Consider the following 18,259-nt stretch of genomic DNA (forward strand, 5'->3'; position numbering starts at 1 on the left):
TAGGGTTGAAAAGGACCTCAAGATCATCTAGTTCCAACTCCCCTGCCATGAGCAGGGATGCCTCTAGACCATGTTGTCCAAGGCCCTGTCCAGCCTGGCCTTGACCCCTGCCAAGTACGGAGCATTCACAACTTCCTTGGGCAGCCTGTTCCAGTGCCTCAGCACCTTCACATTAAAGAATTTCTTCCTTATATCTAACCTGAACTTTACCTGTTTTTAGTTTAAATCTGTTCCTCCTTGTCCTAGCGCTACAGTCCCTAATGAAAGACCCTCTCCCTCATTCTTGTAGGCCCCCTTCAGACACTGGAAGGCTGCTATGAGGTCTCCAAGCAGCTTCTCTTCTCTAGGCTGAACAGCCCCAACTTTCTCAGCCTGTCTTCAAACGGGAGGCGCTCCAGTCCCCTTATCATCCTTGTGGCCCTCCTCTGGAGTTTCTCCAAGAGCTCCATGTCCTTCTTATTTTGAGAATCATTGTTAAGCACTTTATAAGTCTTCGTAAATTAAATATGTTTGTATCTGGGGGGATGGAAGGCAGATGGGTAGCCTGTGGCCTGGAGTGCTACTTGCTAAGATGTGGTGGTAAGCTCCCACTTGCTGTGATTTCTTTGCCATAACTTTCTGAACTCTGAACATAATGCAATAAATTCAACATTCGTGTAGTTTACTAACATATTCATCAGTGGTGTGTTAATGTACATGTTAATTAGGTTCAGAACTTGAAAGATTTTTTTATAATTACCTGTGTAAAAGGCTTATATATAATTGGGTAGTAAATCAGATTCGTGTCCACTGAAAAGCACAGAGTCATGTGTGAAAATTTTCCTTAACATTTTTTGGCAATAAGAAATATCTACTTGGCAGGCAGTGTCCTAGAAGACCTAGGAAAGGATGTTTGCCGTGAGTAAACATTAGGGATAATTAGCAGTGGGGGGAGTTCCTTGTAATAGGAATCTAGAAGACACAAATGTGACTGAATATTGGATTATGGGAGACAGCATTTTAGTACAGAATACTATTGTCAGTGTATATTTTTGTCTCCAATGTAAATATTATCATGTACAAAAGCATGCAGATAATAATGTCAAACGTGGTCTTGGAAGGGCACTTGTGGTTCTGCTAGCTCTAATTTATAGTCTCCCATGGCAACTCTTATAGAGAAAAAAGGATTATGAATTGAGATGTGTTCCTGGATCATATCCCGTAAATTGAATGTGAAGAGTTTGTTTGGGGTTTCTTTTGAGGTAAACAGCCAGTTGACACAGGAACAGTTCTTATTGCTGCTTAGCTGCTGTCCTTTTAGTTCTGTGTTTTATCACAGAGGTTGGTGGATGGTGGTAAGTTAGAAATTACACTACTGGAAAACAGGACAAACTCAGTAGCTTGACAGCCTGGATGAATAGCTAGCAAAGGGCACTGTCCCTACCTGTGTAAGTACCTGAGCATCCAATGTAAAAAGGAAAGACTGAGACCTAGCTACTCCTTATTGCTACTGTAGCATATATTGATGCACCTTTAAGGTAGTTAAGGTCTGATCCATTTCAGCTGCTTCTGTTTCTGTTCAAATGTCTTGTGAATGGAACTAGAGTGCTAATCATTTTAATGATTTTGTATTGACAGAGTATTCCCATAAAGATGTCTCTTTTGCTAAAGTAATTTCCAGTTTTGGGGAAAAAACAAATTAATTCTATTTATTCTGCGAAAGCAGAGCTGCAGAGAAATCGGGATATTCTCCAGAATGAGTGTGTGCCTTGTGAAATAATGTTTCACATAGAAAGATTGAGCTACCTCTCTAAAAAGTGGGTTGCATCTCAGGGAAGACTGCAAAGACCAGTTGCAGTTTTTCCTCAAAGGTACTGCCATACAAAAATATATATTTATAGCAGTGCTGTGGTTTACATCTTACTTTGTACATACTCATTTTCATTCACCATGAATTATGGTAGACAAACAGCTGTAACTGTATTTTTCTTCGAACAGAGTAACCTGAAATAAATAGTACACTTAGTTTGGTTTATTTGTTGTTTAGTTTTTAAGTAATTTAAAGATGCAGTGATGATAATTCAGTTTCATTGGGGGTTTTATGTTTTTTTTTTGAACATTGATAGAACTCTTTGTGATAACCTCAAGTGTAACTTGCCTGCATTTTAAAACCATTCCCTTGCTAGGAAAAAGGAATGTTTTGTTGCAAATTGTTGCAGTTCAACAGCTTATGAAAATAAAGTGGTCATCGTGCAACTGTATGAATTCTATAAAAAAATTGAGCATGACTGAGTAATCTAGCTTTCAGTTCAGTTATTAATTTCATTTATCTGCATGGTCAATTGTGTTCATGTTCCTGTAGTATACGGGCCACGGTTCTCCTTTGCTGAGCTACACCTGGGTGCTATCTGAATTCAGTAATAGAAAGCTTTTTATTAAAGCCTCAGAGAAATTTAGGGGTATAATTGGCCACAGTAGTGAGTTTTAGATCCTTAAGAAAAAGATGGTCATCATTTGAAGTGAAGTGCCTGGAGAATAAAGTACACAGAAGATAAGCAGAACATCTGTGGATTGGATACAGGCAGGGATGGAAGGATTCAGTGTGGATTCTGTTGGCATGCTCCTATGGGGACTAATTTTACCTTTGTGAGGTGGTTCTTGGGCTTTCTCCATATGCTCATAACACAGTCAATATGGCAGTTCAGTCAGTAATATTACTGAGTCCCAGGCCTAAGACATGCTTCTCTCATATTTTAATGTATCAATTTAGAGTTTAGAGATGTATTTATAAGACGCATGTGGATTTTTCTTTAATCTCTAAAGTGCTATCTGCAACTTATAGAAATGCAGTTCACAAATGGGAAAATACAGTATTTGCTGGTTTAGTCATTAGGTGATGACCAGCTTTCTCATATTGGAAGCTGTGGCTTATATATATAAATAATGAAAAAAGGCTTGTCTTACATTAATAAATAGAGAAGCAATAGGAGTGCATTTATCCTCTCTGAGACTATACCAGTCACTTGTTTGAAGAAGTAATTTTAAGAGCACTTTTTTATTTTACTACGTAGGTTTTTTTGGCCATGTTTTTTTGTCAACCTCATTATCTTCTTGCTTTTGTAAATGAGAGCTTGTATATCTGACATAATTAGAGTATACTTTCTGGAAAGACCATGTAACTGCTTCAGAAAGTGAAGTTGGAAACAGCTTAACTAAACCAAACCAAGGTACTTGTACACTGAGACTTAGATTTTTGCATTTCTTTGATGTTACTTTAAAAGTGTAATCCTTTTTTGTTACTGAAGGCTTGCTCATCTCTTCCCTCTTCCCACCTGTCCCCCAGTTTTGAAATTTGCTGTTTACTCTCATAAGTCATTGAAGAAGCCATATAATGAAAGACTGCTCTGGAGGTTGGGGGGGGAATAAAAGTATTTCTCATCCTGTTTTATTTCAGAGCATTAACAGAAGGGATTGGTCGGGTAGAGCATGAATGAAGCTGTAAGTCTTTCTCCAGTTTGTGTGTTACGACAGATTAGCAAATGAGAGCTTGGCAAGCGTGTGATATGAACAGGAGGGAAAGGCTTTTGTCCCTTTCTCACCTTGCAAAATATGAACACAATGATCTTGGCTTGGGTGAGTTGAGTAGGTCTGTGGGAGAAAACTTGATTTCTGAGTGTGTTCTGAGAGGGCATGTTTGTTGATTTGCAATAATTTCATCATTTGTTTTACAGTATTGCAGTGCTTGATTAGCTGTAATTTTATAAATTATTTAGGAATTCTGGTTTTCAAAGTATGTCGCTAAAACAGATCCTGAAAAATGTTTTGGTTGATTGGAAGATGCTAACAACTTACAGATTTCAGTATAATAGAACAGATGACTCTGCGTAGATTTTATTTTTTTTCCCCTCTCAGTACACTTACTTCCTTGGCTTTTGGGGAGATACAGGTTAGCATATATGAAGAAGTTGCCTTGTTTGCTTATTTGTATTTAGTTTTAGCGATAATGGGAAGTCGAGTGAACTTCTTCTGTGTCATGTTGTACAGTTTTCGATGACACTGTACTCCAAAGTGAAATGAATACAATGTATGGCATCTCTGATCAAATTCTGGAAAAATGTCAGTAAATATGTTGAAAACAACATAGTGGTATTTGTAGCGGGGGGAAAAAAAAAAAAAATCAAAGTGTACTAGACCTGCAATTAGAATGTAACTGAAGTGTTTTATTTTAGAAATATTGTGATGGTGTGAAGCTGAAATACCTTAGTTCTGTTATTTTAAAATAAAGTGTATTTAAATGGAAGCATTTTCTAAAGTATGCTCACTTTGACAAATGATGGTGTTGAGTGCAACAGTTTAAACTAAAACATTCTCAGTTTAGTGGACAGCTGACTGGGAGAGAGGATCTGCATAAATGCTTTCTCCCTAGCCATCAGTCGTGATGGGAGTGGGATTTTCACCAGTGTCTCTCCCCTGTTCTTTATGGGGCTATTATGTACTTCCATGAAATCTGAATAATGTTCTTCTGGCTATCAAATAACTTCTCTTTCTGTACATGCATAAGATAGTAGCTGTAAGATCTTTTCCAGTTCTTGCATGTGCGTCTTGCTTTTCTTGTTATTTCTAGATCACAAGCCACTTCAGAGAGCTTTGGACAGTTTTTATCTCATGGATTATTTTAAATTTCTCTAAACAGGCAGATTTACCAAGAGGCTACTGAATACTGAAGATGGCTAGGGCTTTTAAAGGTGGTTCAGTTGTTTGGTGCTAATATGGATTTTTTTTTTTTTTTATGTTCCTTTAGCAAACAATTTCTGTTTACCAGATGTGAATTTAGAAAATAGTAAGACACAGAGGGTTAAGGTGTCTATAGGTTGTCACCTTTTGTCCATAGCCCTGTCTACTGTGGGTTTTTTTGTAAGGTTCATGTTACAGGACAGTTGTTACATGGTTGTACAGCTTCTCATGTTCAAGATTACTACATCTAAGTTTCCTTAAGCTTAAAAAAGTACTGTATACGCAGTAGGCCAGCTAGGGAAATTATGGTAGTCAGTGAAGTATAAGTTTGTAGCCAAATTTTCTAATTTCTTGTACTATAAAACTGTAAGTTTAGTTATAAAAGTTTGATAGTGTAGTACTTAGGCTGCATAAAGTCTATTAATACTAGCTTTTGCGGATAATGTAAAATTAATCTTTCCTGAGTATGGGAGTTTATTAGGAATGACCATGCTTAGCACACCCTATGCTAAATTATTGAATTGTTACTCTGTTTAGTCAGTTTGTTTATCTGAAAAATAATACTTTCCCCACAATAGATAGAGCAAGAGTTTTGAAAGTTAATTAAGATTAAACTAGTTTATTAAAGTCGTTTATTCAGTACTGTTGAATTACAGGGTTTAGTTGATATGCAGGGCCATGACCTTCTGACTCTCTAGAACTGGAAAAGTAAGGAGAAATACTTTTATTCAAAATTGATGAATAAAACTTCTCTAATAAATTCTGTTAACTTTTTGTGGTAAGAATCCTCCTTAAAATTGCTGTTTAATTTACATCTGTCAAAAGTACAGTCTTTGAAAACCAGATTAAGAATCTGTGATAGTGCTGTTGCATGCAGTCAATACATACTGACTGAAGAGTCCAGTCTAGGTTGTGTATTTCCCCTTCCCTTGTTCTGTGTTTGAATCATAGAATCATAGAATCGTTAGGGTTGGAAAGGACCTTAAGATCATCTAGTTCCAACCCCCCTGCCACGGGCAGGGACACCTTACGCTAAATCATATCACCCAAGGCCTTGTCCAACCTGGCCTTGAACACTGCCAGGGATGGAGCATTCACAACCTCCCTGGGCAACCCATTCCAGTGCCTCACCACCCTAACAGGAAAGAATTTCCTTCTTATATCCAACCTAAACTTCCCCTGTTTAAGTTTTAACCTGTTACCCCTTGTCCTGTCACTACAGTCTCTAATGAAGAGTCCTTCTCCAGCATCCCTATAGGCCCCCTTCAGATACTGGAAGGCTGCTGTGAGGTCTCCACACAGCCTTCTCTTCTCCAGGCTGAACAGCCCCAACTTTCTCAGCCTGTCTTCATACAGGAGGTGCTCCAGTCCCCTGATTATCCTTGTGGCCCTTCTGTGGACTTGTTCCAACAGTTCCATGTCCTTTTTATGTTGAGGACACCAGAACTGCACACAGTACTCCAGGTGAGGTCTCACAAGAGCAGAGTAGAGGGGCAGGATCACCTCCTTCGACCTGCTGGTCATGCTCCTTTTGATGCAGCCCAGGATACGGTTGGCTTTCTGGGCTGCAAGCGCGCACTGCCGGCCCATGTTCATTTTCTCATCGATCAACACCCCGAAGTCCTTCTCCACAGGGCTGCTCTGAATCTCTTCTTTGCCCAACCTGTAGCTGTGCCTGGGATTGCTCTGACCCAGGTGTAGGACCTTACACTTGGCTTGGTTAAACCTCATGAGGTTGGCATCAGCCCACCTCATAAGTGTGTCAAGAGGTGGGTTTGTGTGTGTTTGTTTTAAATTACGTTATGAAACAGATTATCACATGCCAGAGTTTAAGAAAAACACTAACGTATAATTTTCTAGTTTTACAGTGTTTCTTCTCTTAAACCTCCTTTTGATATTGTTCGTCCAGCCACACCTATAACTACAGCTTTAATTGTCCTAAACTAAAATAGTTGGTAATTTACGTACTGTTACTGGGCAGGTGTTAGTGGCCAGAAATTTTTATTGATAGCATTTATTCTGCTTGTGTTATATTGTCTGAATGTGTGTCTATATATAATACAAAGAAAACGGGCATATAATTTGAAAGACAATTTGAGTGACAGGTAGAAAAAAACAAAAACACAACAAACCCAGCCAAGAATACAAGCAGTAGACTGTGACTCCTAATGAAAAGAGTCCTTCTGGTTCCTAAAAAATAGCCTTTCAGAATATTTGATTATTTCAGTGTGATGTCAGTTGCCTTTCGGTCTCTTTTCTGAAACTATGGAAGATCTATCTCCCTGTGTTGGAAATGACCTTCGCTGTGCATCCTCCCTCCTCCTGCCCGTCCGCCTCATAAGAACTGGTTTGTCCACTTGAAAACACTAAACTACTGAGATAGGTAGCACAAGATCAGACCTTAATATTAACAGTAACCGCATTTCTCTGTACTTCAGCGTACCTGTGTAGTATAATTTCTTTACTTAGCTTCAAGAGCAAGTGGGTAAAACGTAGTAAGATTGTGTAGGTGGTATTATTATAAAAGGAAAAAATCCAAAGCTTTGCAACTTTTAAAGTTTCTAGCACCTTATCAGCAGAGATAATTTCTGCACCCTTTGTCTAGTCAGGTATCATAGACAGGTTGTGACTTATGGCTCTTGAAATTGGATGATTGGTATTAAATTGTTCAGAAATGCTTTTTCCACCCACTGCTTGAGAGGTCTTGGTTGCATTGTGGCAGAAATCGTGACAATTAGGTAGCAAGGTTTTTTTTTAAAGTTAACCATTTGAATTGCAATACATTGTTCTGGAGAGATAACATACGAATGTACATTTTTAAACAATGCGTTCTTGCAGTCTTTTGGTTAATCTTTGCCTTAACCATATATTGAATTTGACTTTGGACTTGCTATTCACTTAGTAGATCTTACCAAAATCCTGTGTAAGGTTATACTTTAGACAAATTATACCTTGATTTCCAAAAGTTTGTGATGCTTGACTGAGGAAGTCTCAAAGATTCTCTCATTTTGACTAATTTGCAACACTTGCTTGTAATTTCTCAGAAGCACCAGGTGCGAGAACCTGCAGTACAAAACTGGTAAAAGTGAGAGAAATCTTTCTTAGCTGACTTCAGGAATGAAATTGCTTATCAGAGGGCTTAAAACCACAGACAAGTTTTGTAAATTTAAACTGGGGAGAAGATAATCAGTGAAAAGCTTTTGAATAAGGAGGGTGTTTCCTTTGGGCATTACCTAACATGGGATCTATTCTTAACTGAACTCTGTTTCTAGTGGAGCTGTATCTGATTGTGAATAGTATAAAAACTGACATGGCCTATGATTCTTACTCTTCAGGAAAGAAAACTCAGAGACTAATACTGCAGCTGAAAATGTCATAGTGTTAAAACTTCGAAGTGTGTTCAGTAACTGCAAAGTACTAGAAGCATATATTTCCTGCTTCTCCGATTTCTACAGTCTTTTTTTCTTAAATCCGTATCAAGTTTACTCCTGCAAAGATCTTCATGTGACCAAGGAATAGCAGAAACCATTCTTTTGCACGGGTATTGAAAAACTTCCAGTGACCTAAGCAAGTTTCTACAGATCAGTAATGCCTCAGCAGCTTCCATCCCATACAGAAGGCTGAAAGTGATGAAATACCAGTGGTACACAGGTGGTCACTTTTTTTTTTTATATGACTTCTCTTTTCCCTGTGTTGTGTCTTCTTAACAGTACAACAGAAATGCCATGAATGCCTGTATTAGCAAAAAGATTAGTACCTGCATCAAAGTGGGGCCAACTGTTTCCTTTAGCTTTCCTCTCCACTCTATTCAGCTTCACCTCCAACTCCAGATTTTTTTTGTCCTTTCAGATTGCACGTTGTATCAAAATTATCGCTTTGTAATCAAGGGGAAAAGAAAAAAACCCCAAACTATATCAGAAGTTACAGACTTTGAAAGTGCTTGTTCTCCGTTTGATCGTGTGTTTAATTTTGTGACATTAATTTCCAAAAATGTCATTGTACAAGCCTTATTCCTTGTTCACAGAATTCAGGCATAAGACTTTTTTGCTAAAGGCTAGAAGTAACTACTTGCAGTTTAATGGGCAAGTGTCTCTCCCACCATGTCTTACATTAATCATGCATCTTTGAGTACCAACTTCTAAAACTCAGGCAACTTTTTTCTCCTTGACAGGCTAGTGAACAAGTCTGTAGGACCCATAGATTTTCCTAAGAAATATTGCTACTTGAGTGCAGGCTTTACTTGCCTCTTCATAAAAGTGCTGATTGTTTTCTAGTATTTACTGGTGGTGTTATTTATGAATTGTAAATTATCTTGGCTCCTCAGCAGAAGAAGGATGTGGACCTATTGAAGTGAGTCCAGAGAATGCCACGAAGATGATCAGAGGGCTGGAGCACCTCTGCTGTGGAGACAGGCTGAGAGAGTTGGGGTTGTTCAGCCTGGGGAAGAGAAGGGGAGACCTTCAAGCAGCCTTCCAGTATGTAAAGGGGTCCTGCAAAAAAGCTGGAGAGACTTTGCAGAGCATCTAGTGGTAGGACAGGGTTGGGGCGTAGGTGGGTTTAAACTGAGAGAGGTTTAGGTTAGACCTAAAGCAGTTGGTTTTTACCGTGGGAGTGTGGTGAGGCACTAGAACTGTTTGCGCAGAGATGCGAATGTCCTATCCTTGGAAGTATTCACAGGCACTGGTGGGGATCTGAGCAAACTGGTCTAGTGGAAAGTGTGTCTGCCCATGGCATTGGGGTTGGAACTAGATCTTTAAGATTCCTTCTGACTCAAACTATTCTATGATTAAGCTTTTTGAAGAGGGTTACCTGACAGTGTTGAAGGCATTGCCAAATATTCGTGTAGTTTCACACAGAAGCTGTTACTGCTTTGAAGGCATGTATACAGCTTGGAGTCAGGCTGTCCACTAAATAGAACTCAAGTCAGAGAAGGGCTTGTCCTTGATGTTATCAATATTGTAGCCAATTTTGGTTTTAAGTATAAATTTTATTAAACTGAGTAAGCGATAGCAGATAAAACAGCGCTGGGTGCGCCGGGGAGTCCTCTGCTCCGCCCAAGACGCGCACACGCGGTCCCTGGGAGGCGGTCCTTTATCTTCTCCGGTTCAAGGCCCCGGCCAATCCTGTCGCCCCTCCTCACTCGGATGTTGACATGGCTCTTCCCCATTGGTTCCCTTTGTTGCAGGGGTCTCATTACCAAGAAGTTTCGGGAAGTTTCGAGAAGCTGCCAGAGGCTTCGAAAAGCGTCCACTGGCAGCCTCCTTACCGTCGCAGCCCCCTCCCCTCAAGCGTTGCAACAAGACACCACTTCGAGCCACCCAGCCCCCTTTTCTCTCTCACAATCCCGCGCAACAATACAACTGACCTCCCCTCATTACCTACAGAGTACAACAGTTACAGAGTCAAAAGGAGTATTGTTTCACATAACGACAGCCACAGAGAGCCTCCCTTCCCCCAAACTTCTTGATGAACAAACCCCACACATTACACTTGATATCTGAAATAGGAGCATGTACAAAATGAATCGGTTTTGGTGGAGAGTAAGTCCACTGAATGCAAACAAATTTGAAGTACACTATATATTCACAAGTGCCATCCTCACAATGTCACATAAGGGGCTAACTATTTACATGTAAATAGAAGTTTCAGACCTCAGCACTGAATTGTTCTCAGTGGGTCTATTCAGTAGACCAAAACTTACTTCCAATGAACTGGTAGGGGGTTGTTGGCAGTGTAACATCAGGTGGAGTTTGAATTTGGTTCTCCAGAGACCATCAAGGATAATTCTTGTGCAGTGTAAAAATAGAAATTGTGATAATTTTGCTGACTTCCCAGTCTGCAGTAGTAGTATCTTGGTCCTACTGTTTTTTGCTATAGAAGTACCAGTGGAAATGGCCAGAGCTTGCCAGTGTTGCTGTGCTTCAGAACTGTAAGGTAAATGTTCATGGATTCTGTAGAAAAACATGATAGAAATTCTTCAGTGACCTACATCTGTCTGAATAGTGGGTGCTACAGTCATTGTCTTTATTTTGATGTGGATAGATTTTGTGGTTTAACTAAATACCATGTAGCTGTTCGCTCATTACCCACTACCCTCCATGAGACAGGGAGCAGGAAAGTGTAAAAACCCATGGGTTGAGATAAGAACAGTTTATATATTAAATATATTTATAATTTATGTAATATAATAATTTATAATAATTTACAATAATTCATATAATAATAATAGGAAATGGAGGAATAAGCAAGTGAATAGGGAGGAATGAGCAAGTACAGTTGCTCCCCACCTGCTGACCGATGTCTGGCCCATCCCCAAGGAGCAATCAGCCCCTTCTGGCCAACACCTCCAGTTTATATACTGAGCACGACATTCTGTGGTATGGACCATCTCTTTGGATAGTTCAGGACAGCTGGCTGTGCTCCCTCCCAGCTTCTTGCACTCCTCCTCACTGGCAGGGCATGAGAGACTGGAAAGTTCTTGACCAGGGTAAGTGCTACTTAGCAACAACTAAAACATCGGTGTGTTACCAACATCATTTCCAGACTTACGGCCGAAACACAGCGTGGCACCAACTACTAGGAATTAAAATAACTATCCCAGCCAAAACCAGTACAGTTGAGTATATGGTGGTATTTTAAATCCATCTTATTTTACATGGTTCTTGCACATGATTTTTGACATAGTGATGCTTATTATAGAATTATCCTGCCAGAGGTACAGATAATGCAAGGATTTTACTAGAATAGCTGAAGGATTTTGTCAGGTGTGTGGGACCAAGTAGGCTGTTTGACAGTGAACTGAACACTGGATTATGGGTGATTGAAGTGTCCAGTTTCCTCATATAGATCAGCTCTTGATAAGAAGGTAGAGACAGGTGAAACAAAAAATTACCTGGTTTAGAGCACCAGATAGTTTTTGTGATACTTGGAGATGAGAAGCCTTTCATTGGAGAGTCATTTGCATCATTGATAGTCAAGTTCCCTTAGCCTTTCTCTGGTTTGTTTTCTTTGTTTGTGTTGGTTAGTTTGTTGTGGTTTTGGGGGGTTTTTTTGTTTGTTTGGTTTGGTTTGGTTTTTTTTTGTTGTTTTTTTTTTTCTTTATAGCTTTTTAGCCAGAAATATCTGTATAGAATTTAAGAATTTAGAAATATTGGTATACTGGGCTAAAGAAGTCCAGAAAATTTGTGCTTTCAAAGATTATGTCACTTTCTCACCATTGTTTCTACTAATGCTTATATTGATACACTACAGTGTTGGTCTCCTCTCCTGAGGAAGCAAATGGGGCAGGATTAATCCTAGTTTTATTTTGCATTTCTGTAGGAGTAGTTTCTCTTGATCTTTGCTAGAAGCAGTAAGGACATCATGGAAGGAAACCTGCCTAATGAATAGGACTGAGAGAAAAAGAAAGCAGTAAGACCTATAATAATTGAATTTGAGGAAAGATTTCTGCAAAATAGTATTTTTGAAGAGTTGCTGGTAGCAACAGTAGTAGGAAAGGAGGCATACTTGGTTTTGCTTTAGTGGTTGAAAATACACAGGCAGAGGCAAAGGGAGATAAAGAAATAAGTGCCTTTCTCCTGTTTCTCAGTCCAGCTTTTAGTTGCATCAGAAATTTAAAATACAAATTTCTTATTGAGTACCCCCTTTCAGTATCAGATTAGGTCATCTTATTCTTGCCCTCCTATTTGTATACTATATTGTCCTTTCTCGTTGAAATGAATAATGAATTGGAGACAGCAAGTGACAGTAAGCAGCTGAAACAGGTCAGCTGTTACATGGAACTTTATCCTGCACTGTATGTCAGCACCTTTACTGCTATTACTCTCACTCAGCATCTCTGATTCTCAGGTTTTCCTGCATTTATTGTCTTGTATGTTAAGTTCTATTTACTGTTCCTGTAAATAGATGTGTTAGAGAAAGTCATGGGACTAACTTTTCTTAATTGATCATGCTACTTCTTGCTCCAGTTTTCCTGTTTATGCACACAATACAGTAAGCCATTTAAATTCATGTATATTGTGAATGGTCTAAATTAAAAATAGATGATAACAATGGAGTGATTCAGACTCCTGCTTCTGTCTTTAATCCAGACTTGCAATATGAAACTCATACTTTGTTAAAATTACCATGCTAACACAAAAGTAAATGAAACTGAAAACTTCCTGGTCTAAGAAGCATATGTTTCTAAGGCTAAACTTTCATTGCCAAAGTATGATAGCATAATGTTTTTGTATATTGACAGAGGCATATTTGCACTTTCACTGTGTATCAGGTGCAAAGCTTCAGGAAGTTACAGTCAGTTGCCATAGCTCAGCTGATATACAGTAGCTTGGAGAGCTCTAAGCCAGAATATTGACAATACATGGATAGATGAAGTATTGATGATTACAGTTCTTGTACTGAAATATATTAAAACTCATTCAGAGATTCGTCAGGAAGATAATAAAATCCATTCCTGAAATGTAGTCTCCCTGCCCATGGCAGGGGGGTTGGAACTAGGCCATCTTAAGATCCTTTCCAGCCATTCTGTGATTCTAAATAGCAGTTTTCAAAGGTACTGAAGGACTAGTTAGTTCATTACCTCAGCAGTGCAACTGTCTTCTAAACCAAAAGCTGCAGTAACCTTTCAGTCTTATAAAAGAAAGAATAATTTATGGGTACATTAAGTAAGTAAATACAGTTATGTTTACAAGTTTATTTAAATACGGAATATAAGTTGTACCTTGTGTATGACAATCAGCAAGTGTTCTATGAATTGTTAAAAAAGATTTTGAGATAGAGAATGTAAAAGACCTGTGGTGAATCTAGGAAATGAATGCACTTTGTGTATGGAAGACAAAACAAAGCATTTATCAGTATGAAAAGGGCAAATGGTAGTAGGAGCTGTCCTTACTGACTGTGGAGGAGGTGGAAGGAAGTTTGATGTGAGACCAAGTCTGTGATATGTAACATCAAGTGGAAAAAAATTATGCAAAGTTTTGCAGCTGTAACGTGGGGTAGAGATGAAAGCTGGTTGAGGATACAAGGTGAAAAGATGGACTCAAAATACCCTTATGACAGTTGTAACAATGAATTATGCTGTGGGTCATGAAGACAAAATCAGTCTGAAAGCACAATGTAAACAACACGGTCAGTTAAAAAGAAAAAAAAGATGCTGACAAAATGGAGTGACTGTGACAGAGGGCTGCTAAGACAGAGGGTGAAACATGAAATGTAAGAGAATCTAAGGCAGCTGGGTTTCTTTACCCTGGTAAAGAGAAAGCTAAGAGAGATTTAAATACTGTCTTTAACTGGCTAATCAACATTTGTGTAGAAGACAAGCTCATCTGAGATGGACAGCAGAAGAAGCAACAGCTACTATTGCGAAAAGGGAAATACTGGTTGGATTCAGCAGGGGAAAATTCACAGTGAATCTTTATCCTTGGAAGTATTCAGAATTTGACTGGCAAGGCTCTTAGTATCATGACATAACTTTGAACCTGGTCCTACTTTGAGCAGAGTCCAGCAGTCCGTCTAAGCCTAAATAGATCTATGATTTTATGGCAACTTCTGTTTAGAATCATTATCTATACTTGTACCAAGAGGAGCTGCTGGAGGAAAGCATTGTTAAAATACTGGACCAGTTAAATCTTACTTGGATTATGTATTTAGTATAATCCAAGAGTTAATGTAAAGTTTTGTTTAAGCGCAATCCTTGGAAGTTATACTCCTGGCTAAGATGACTTATGTTTTACCTCTCATGGACTTGAGGAAATTAAATATTTCAGTTAGATTAAGATGCTTATCTAAAAGGTAGCTTTTAAAACATATCTTCAAATTTCTATATCCAATTGACTGCATTTCATATCCATTTTTTGAAATTCTATGTTTAAATGATGAAAGGAGGAGTGGGAATAATTAATTGTACTAAAGTATCTTCCATAGAGGTTTTTTCTACATGATGTAACTCATCAATCATAATTACTTGTTTGGTTTCTTCCTCATAATTTCATTCTTTGTCTACTGTTGCTATGGATGGACTTTTTGCAGATAGAGGCTGTTTTACAGCTTTAACTCAGTTTCTCTCACAGTAGTGAATTTGGTCTTTTCTACAGAACGTATTTATTCTTTTAGTTACTGAAAAGTTAAAATAGTGGTACAGAATCTCATTTTGCAGGTAAGTGCAAGAAGGAATGCACTTTTATTGTAAAGCTTGTTTAAAACATTGTTAATAGTAAATACAGGTTCTGAAGGTGGATGGATGTACAAGCTGTTTGAAACAATGGATTCATTAAAAAGCTGTTAATAAAAAAACAAATGTAGAGTTGCTAGCTATTGTCATTAGAAAGAACTTTGGGAATACCTGTTATGAAAAAAATTGATGACCTTGAGGGCTGCAGAAATAGAAGGATGAAATTTAAGTGCCAAATGTTGATGCATGTAGAATCTATTTGGAGAGGTATGTCTGTGTAGAGATATTGAAGAATCAGAGTATATGCATTGGTGCATGGTTCCTTTGTGCTAAGGAAAAAACTAATCAGATACTATCAAATGTAAAAGTTAATAAGACTGGGAAATTTATATATGTTAAAACTTACTTTGTAAAGAGAAGATTCTCAGCATAATTTATAATACAGCAGTTTGAATTAATCTGTTTACATGGCTTCTGGGCTACAGCTGGCTTTCTGTCTGAGTAGCTCAGAGTATTCACTGAGTGGTGTTCACCTGTTCATGCAACAGTTTCCAAGGTTTTATTCTGTCTTGTTCCATTCCAGAACTTTGTGACCATGCTCTTTTTTTTGGAATTTTTTGGATTTTTTTTGATTTTTCTAATTTTTTTTGGAAGTGATGGTTCAGCTGTTAAATTTGTGAAGTCTGTAAACTGGTTGTGTTCTGTAGCTCCATCTTTAGGGGGATTGCTGAGGGATGGTATAAATGAGCTCTCTCAATATACTGAAGGCATTCACACCTGGAAAGGAGAGGAGCTGCAGGCAAAGATGATGCGAGAAACAGGGACTATAAGCTGAGTCTGAATAATTCCAGTCTGGAAATGGATATAAAGCTCTAAAATGCAAAACAATGCGATACTGGAATTATGTTCCTAAATAATGATGAAGCTGAAATGTTTTAATGAGTTAAGGAAGAAAAGTTGATTAAATTACTGAATGCTTGAAATACATTATGTGGTGTAAATAATAAGGGTCTGGACCTCAAGATCAGGGTAATCGTTATTTCTTAGGCAAGCAGCATTAGAAGTTGTTTAATAACTTCTGATGTATTTAATGTGAAAAATCTGTAAAAAACGGAAATTACAAGAACCCCAAAATTACATTACTATAATTTGCTGTATCCAGTGTTACGGAATTACTGTGACACCTTCAGCTCCTGGTAGTTTTAGACTGTACCTATTTTTAAAATGGAAATTAATTTCTAACTTAGCTCTATGAATTGTACTCTGAAAGTGATATTTTTACATTGCTACTTAATTTTATGTGGGTTTTATTTTTTTTTTCCTTTTTTTCCTTTCTGTTGCCAATATAAAGTGATTGCTACTGCTAGAAGGCAGATGAATTTGTCCCCCTCACTTTGCTCAGCTGGAACTTACTATTCGTATGCATATCCACTTAGGCTAATAGGATTAAGATTTCCAGGTATCTTAAGGTGGAAATGAAACAAACATTTGTAGTGTTGAACTGTTTTCATTTAAGGATTTGTACAAGTATAATGCAGAACCTAAAAAAGTGGTGTGTTTGTGAGGAAGAACCTGGTTTGATGCTGTGGTTGTAGGTAGACACTTGAGAAAGCAAACTATTTGCTTTGTTGCTTTTTCTTTGAAATGAATACAGTAAGTGGTGGTGTTGATTTGTAATCATAGTGCTATAGGAGCTATTTGTTCAAGATACAAGAATGGCGTTGTGCCATGAGATTCACAAAAACATTCATAAGGCCAGGCTGTGAGACTTTTTTGCCAGTATCAGCTTTATCTGGAAAAGGGCTGCAAGTCTGAAGCCTTAAGACAGTTTGTTACTGCAAGCTTCACATCGGGGATAGAATCATAGAATAGTTAGGGTTGGAAAGGACCTTAAGATCATCTAGTTCCAACCCCCCTACCATGGGCAGGGACACCTCACACTAAACCATGCCACCCAAGGCTTTGTCCAACCTGGCCTTGGACACCGCCAGGGTTGGAGCATTCACAACCTCCCTGGGAAACCCATTCCAGGGCCTCACCACCCTAACAGGAAAGAATTTCCTCCTTATACCCAATCTAAACTTCCCCTGTTTATGTTTTAACCCATTACCCCTTGTCCTATCACTACAGTCCCTAATGAAGAGTCCCTCCCCAGTGTCCCTATAGCCCTCCTTCAAAAACTGGAAGGCTGCTGTGAGGTCTCCACACAGCCTTCTCTTCTCCACGCTGAACAGCCCCAACTTTCTCAGCCTGTCTTCATACAGGAGGTGCTCCAGTCCCCTGATCGTCCTCGTGGCCCTCCTCTGGACTTGTTCCAACAGTTCCATGTCCTTTTTATGTTGAGGACACCAGAACTGTACACAATACTCCAGGTGAGGTCTCACAAGAGCAGAGTAGAGGGGCAGGATCACCTCCTTCGACCTGATGGTCACGCTCCTTTTGATGCAGCCCAGAATACGGTTGTCTTTCTTGACTGCGAGTGCACACTGCCGGCTCATGTTCATTTTCTCATCGACCAACACCCCAAAGTGCTTCTCTGCAGGGCTGCTCTGAATCTCTTTTCTGCCCAACCTTTTCAGCCCAATCCCTGTGGCTGGGATTGCTCTGACCCAGGTGTAGGACCTTGCACTTGGCATGGTTAAACTTCATGAGGTTGGCATCAGCCCACCTCATAAGCGTGTCAAGGTCCCTCTGGATGGCATTCCTTCCCTCCAGCGTATCAACTGAACCACACACCTTGGTGTCATCGGCAAACTTGCTGAGGGCGCACTCAATCCCATTGTCCATGTCAGCGACAAAGATGTTGAACAAGAGCGGTCCCAACACTGATCCCTGAGGGACACCACTTGTTACTGGTCTCCAGCCGGACATTGAGCCATTGACCACAACTCTTTGCATGCGACCATCCAGCAAGTTCTTTATCCACCGAGTGGTCCATCCATCAAATCGATGTCTCTTCAATTTAGAGACGAGGATGTCATGTGGGACAGTGTCGAACACTTTGCACAAGTCCAGGTAGATGACATCAATTGCTCTACCCCTGTCTTACGAGTTCTGTAGCCCCCTCATAGAAGACCACCAAATTGGTCAGGCAGGATTTCCCCTTAGTGAAGCCATGCTGGCTGTCACCAAGCACCTTGTTGTTTTTCATGTGCCTTAGCATGCCTTCCAGGAGAATCTGCTCCAAGCTTTTGCCAGGCAGAGAGGTGAGACTGACTGGTCTGTAATTCCCTGGGTCATCCATTTTCCCCTTCTTGAAAATGGGGGTTATATTTCCCTCTTTCCAGTTGTTGGGAACTTCACATGACTGCCATGATTTTTCAAATATGATGGCCAGTGGCTTAGCAACTTCATTTGCCAGCTCCTTCAGGACCC

At 39.2% G+C, this 18,259-nt stretch overlaps 1 protein-coding gene across 8 annotated transcripts in view; it reads left to right on the forward strand.

Annotated features, from left to right (window-relative positions):
- NIPBL (NIPBL cohesin loading factor) overlaps positions 1–18,259 on the forward strand; it is a 154,709-nt gene that overhangs the window by 13,341 nt on the left and 123,109 nt on the right. The window contains exon 1 of one of the 8 annotated variants that reach the window (XM_062612942.1): positions 16,246–16,343. The exons of the other annotated variants lie outside the window; for them this stretch is intronic. The gene's annotated coding sequence lies outside the window, so the exon portion shown is untranslated. Of the gene's footprint in view, positions 1–16,245; positions 16,344–18,259 lie in introns of those variants that run through there. 8 annotated transcript variants of the gene reach the window in all.

The sequence above is a fragment of the Pezoporus occidentalis genome, unplaced genomic scaffold (assembly GCF_034315485.1).
Source record: "Pezoporus occidentalis ecotype Australia unplaced genomic scaffold, CSIRO_AGI_Poc_V1 ctg162, whole genome shotgun sequence".
NCBI classification, from domain to species: Eukaryota; Metazoa; Chordata; class Aves; order Psittaciformes; family Psittacidae; genus Pezoporus; species Pezoporus occidentalis.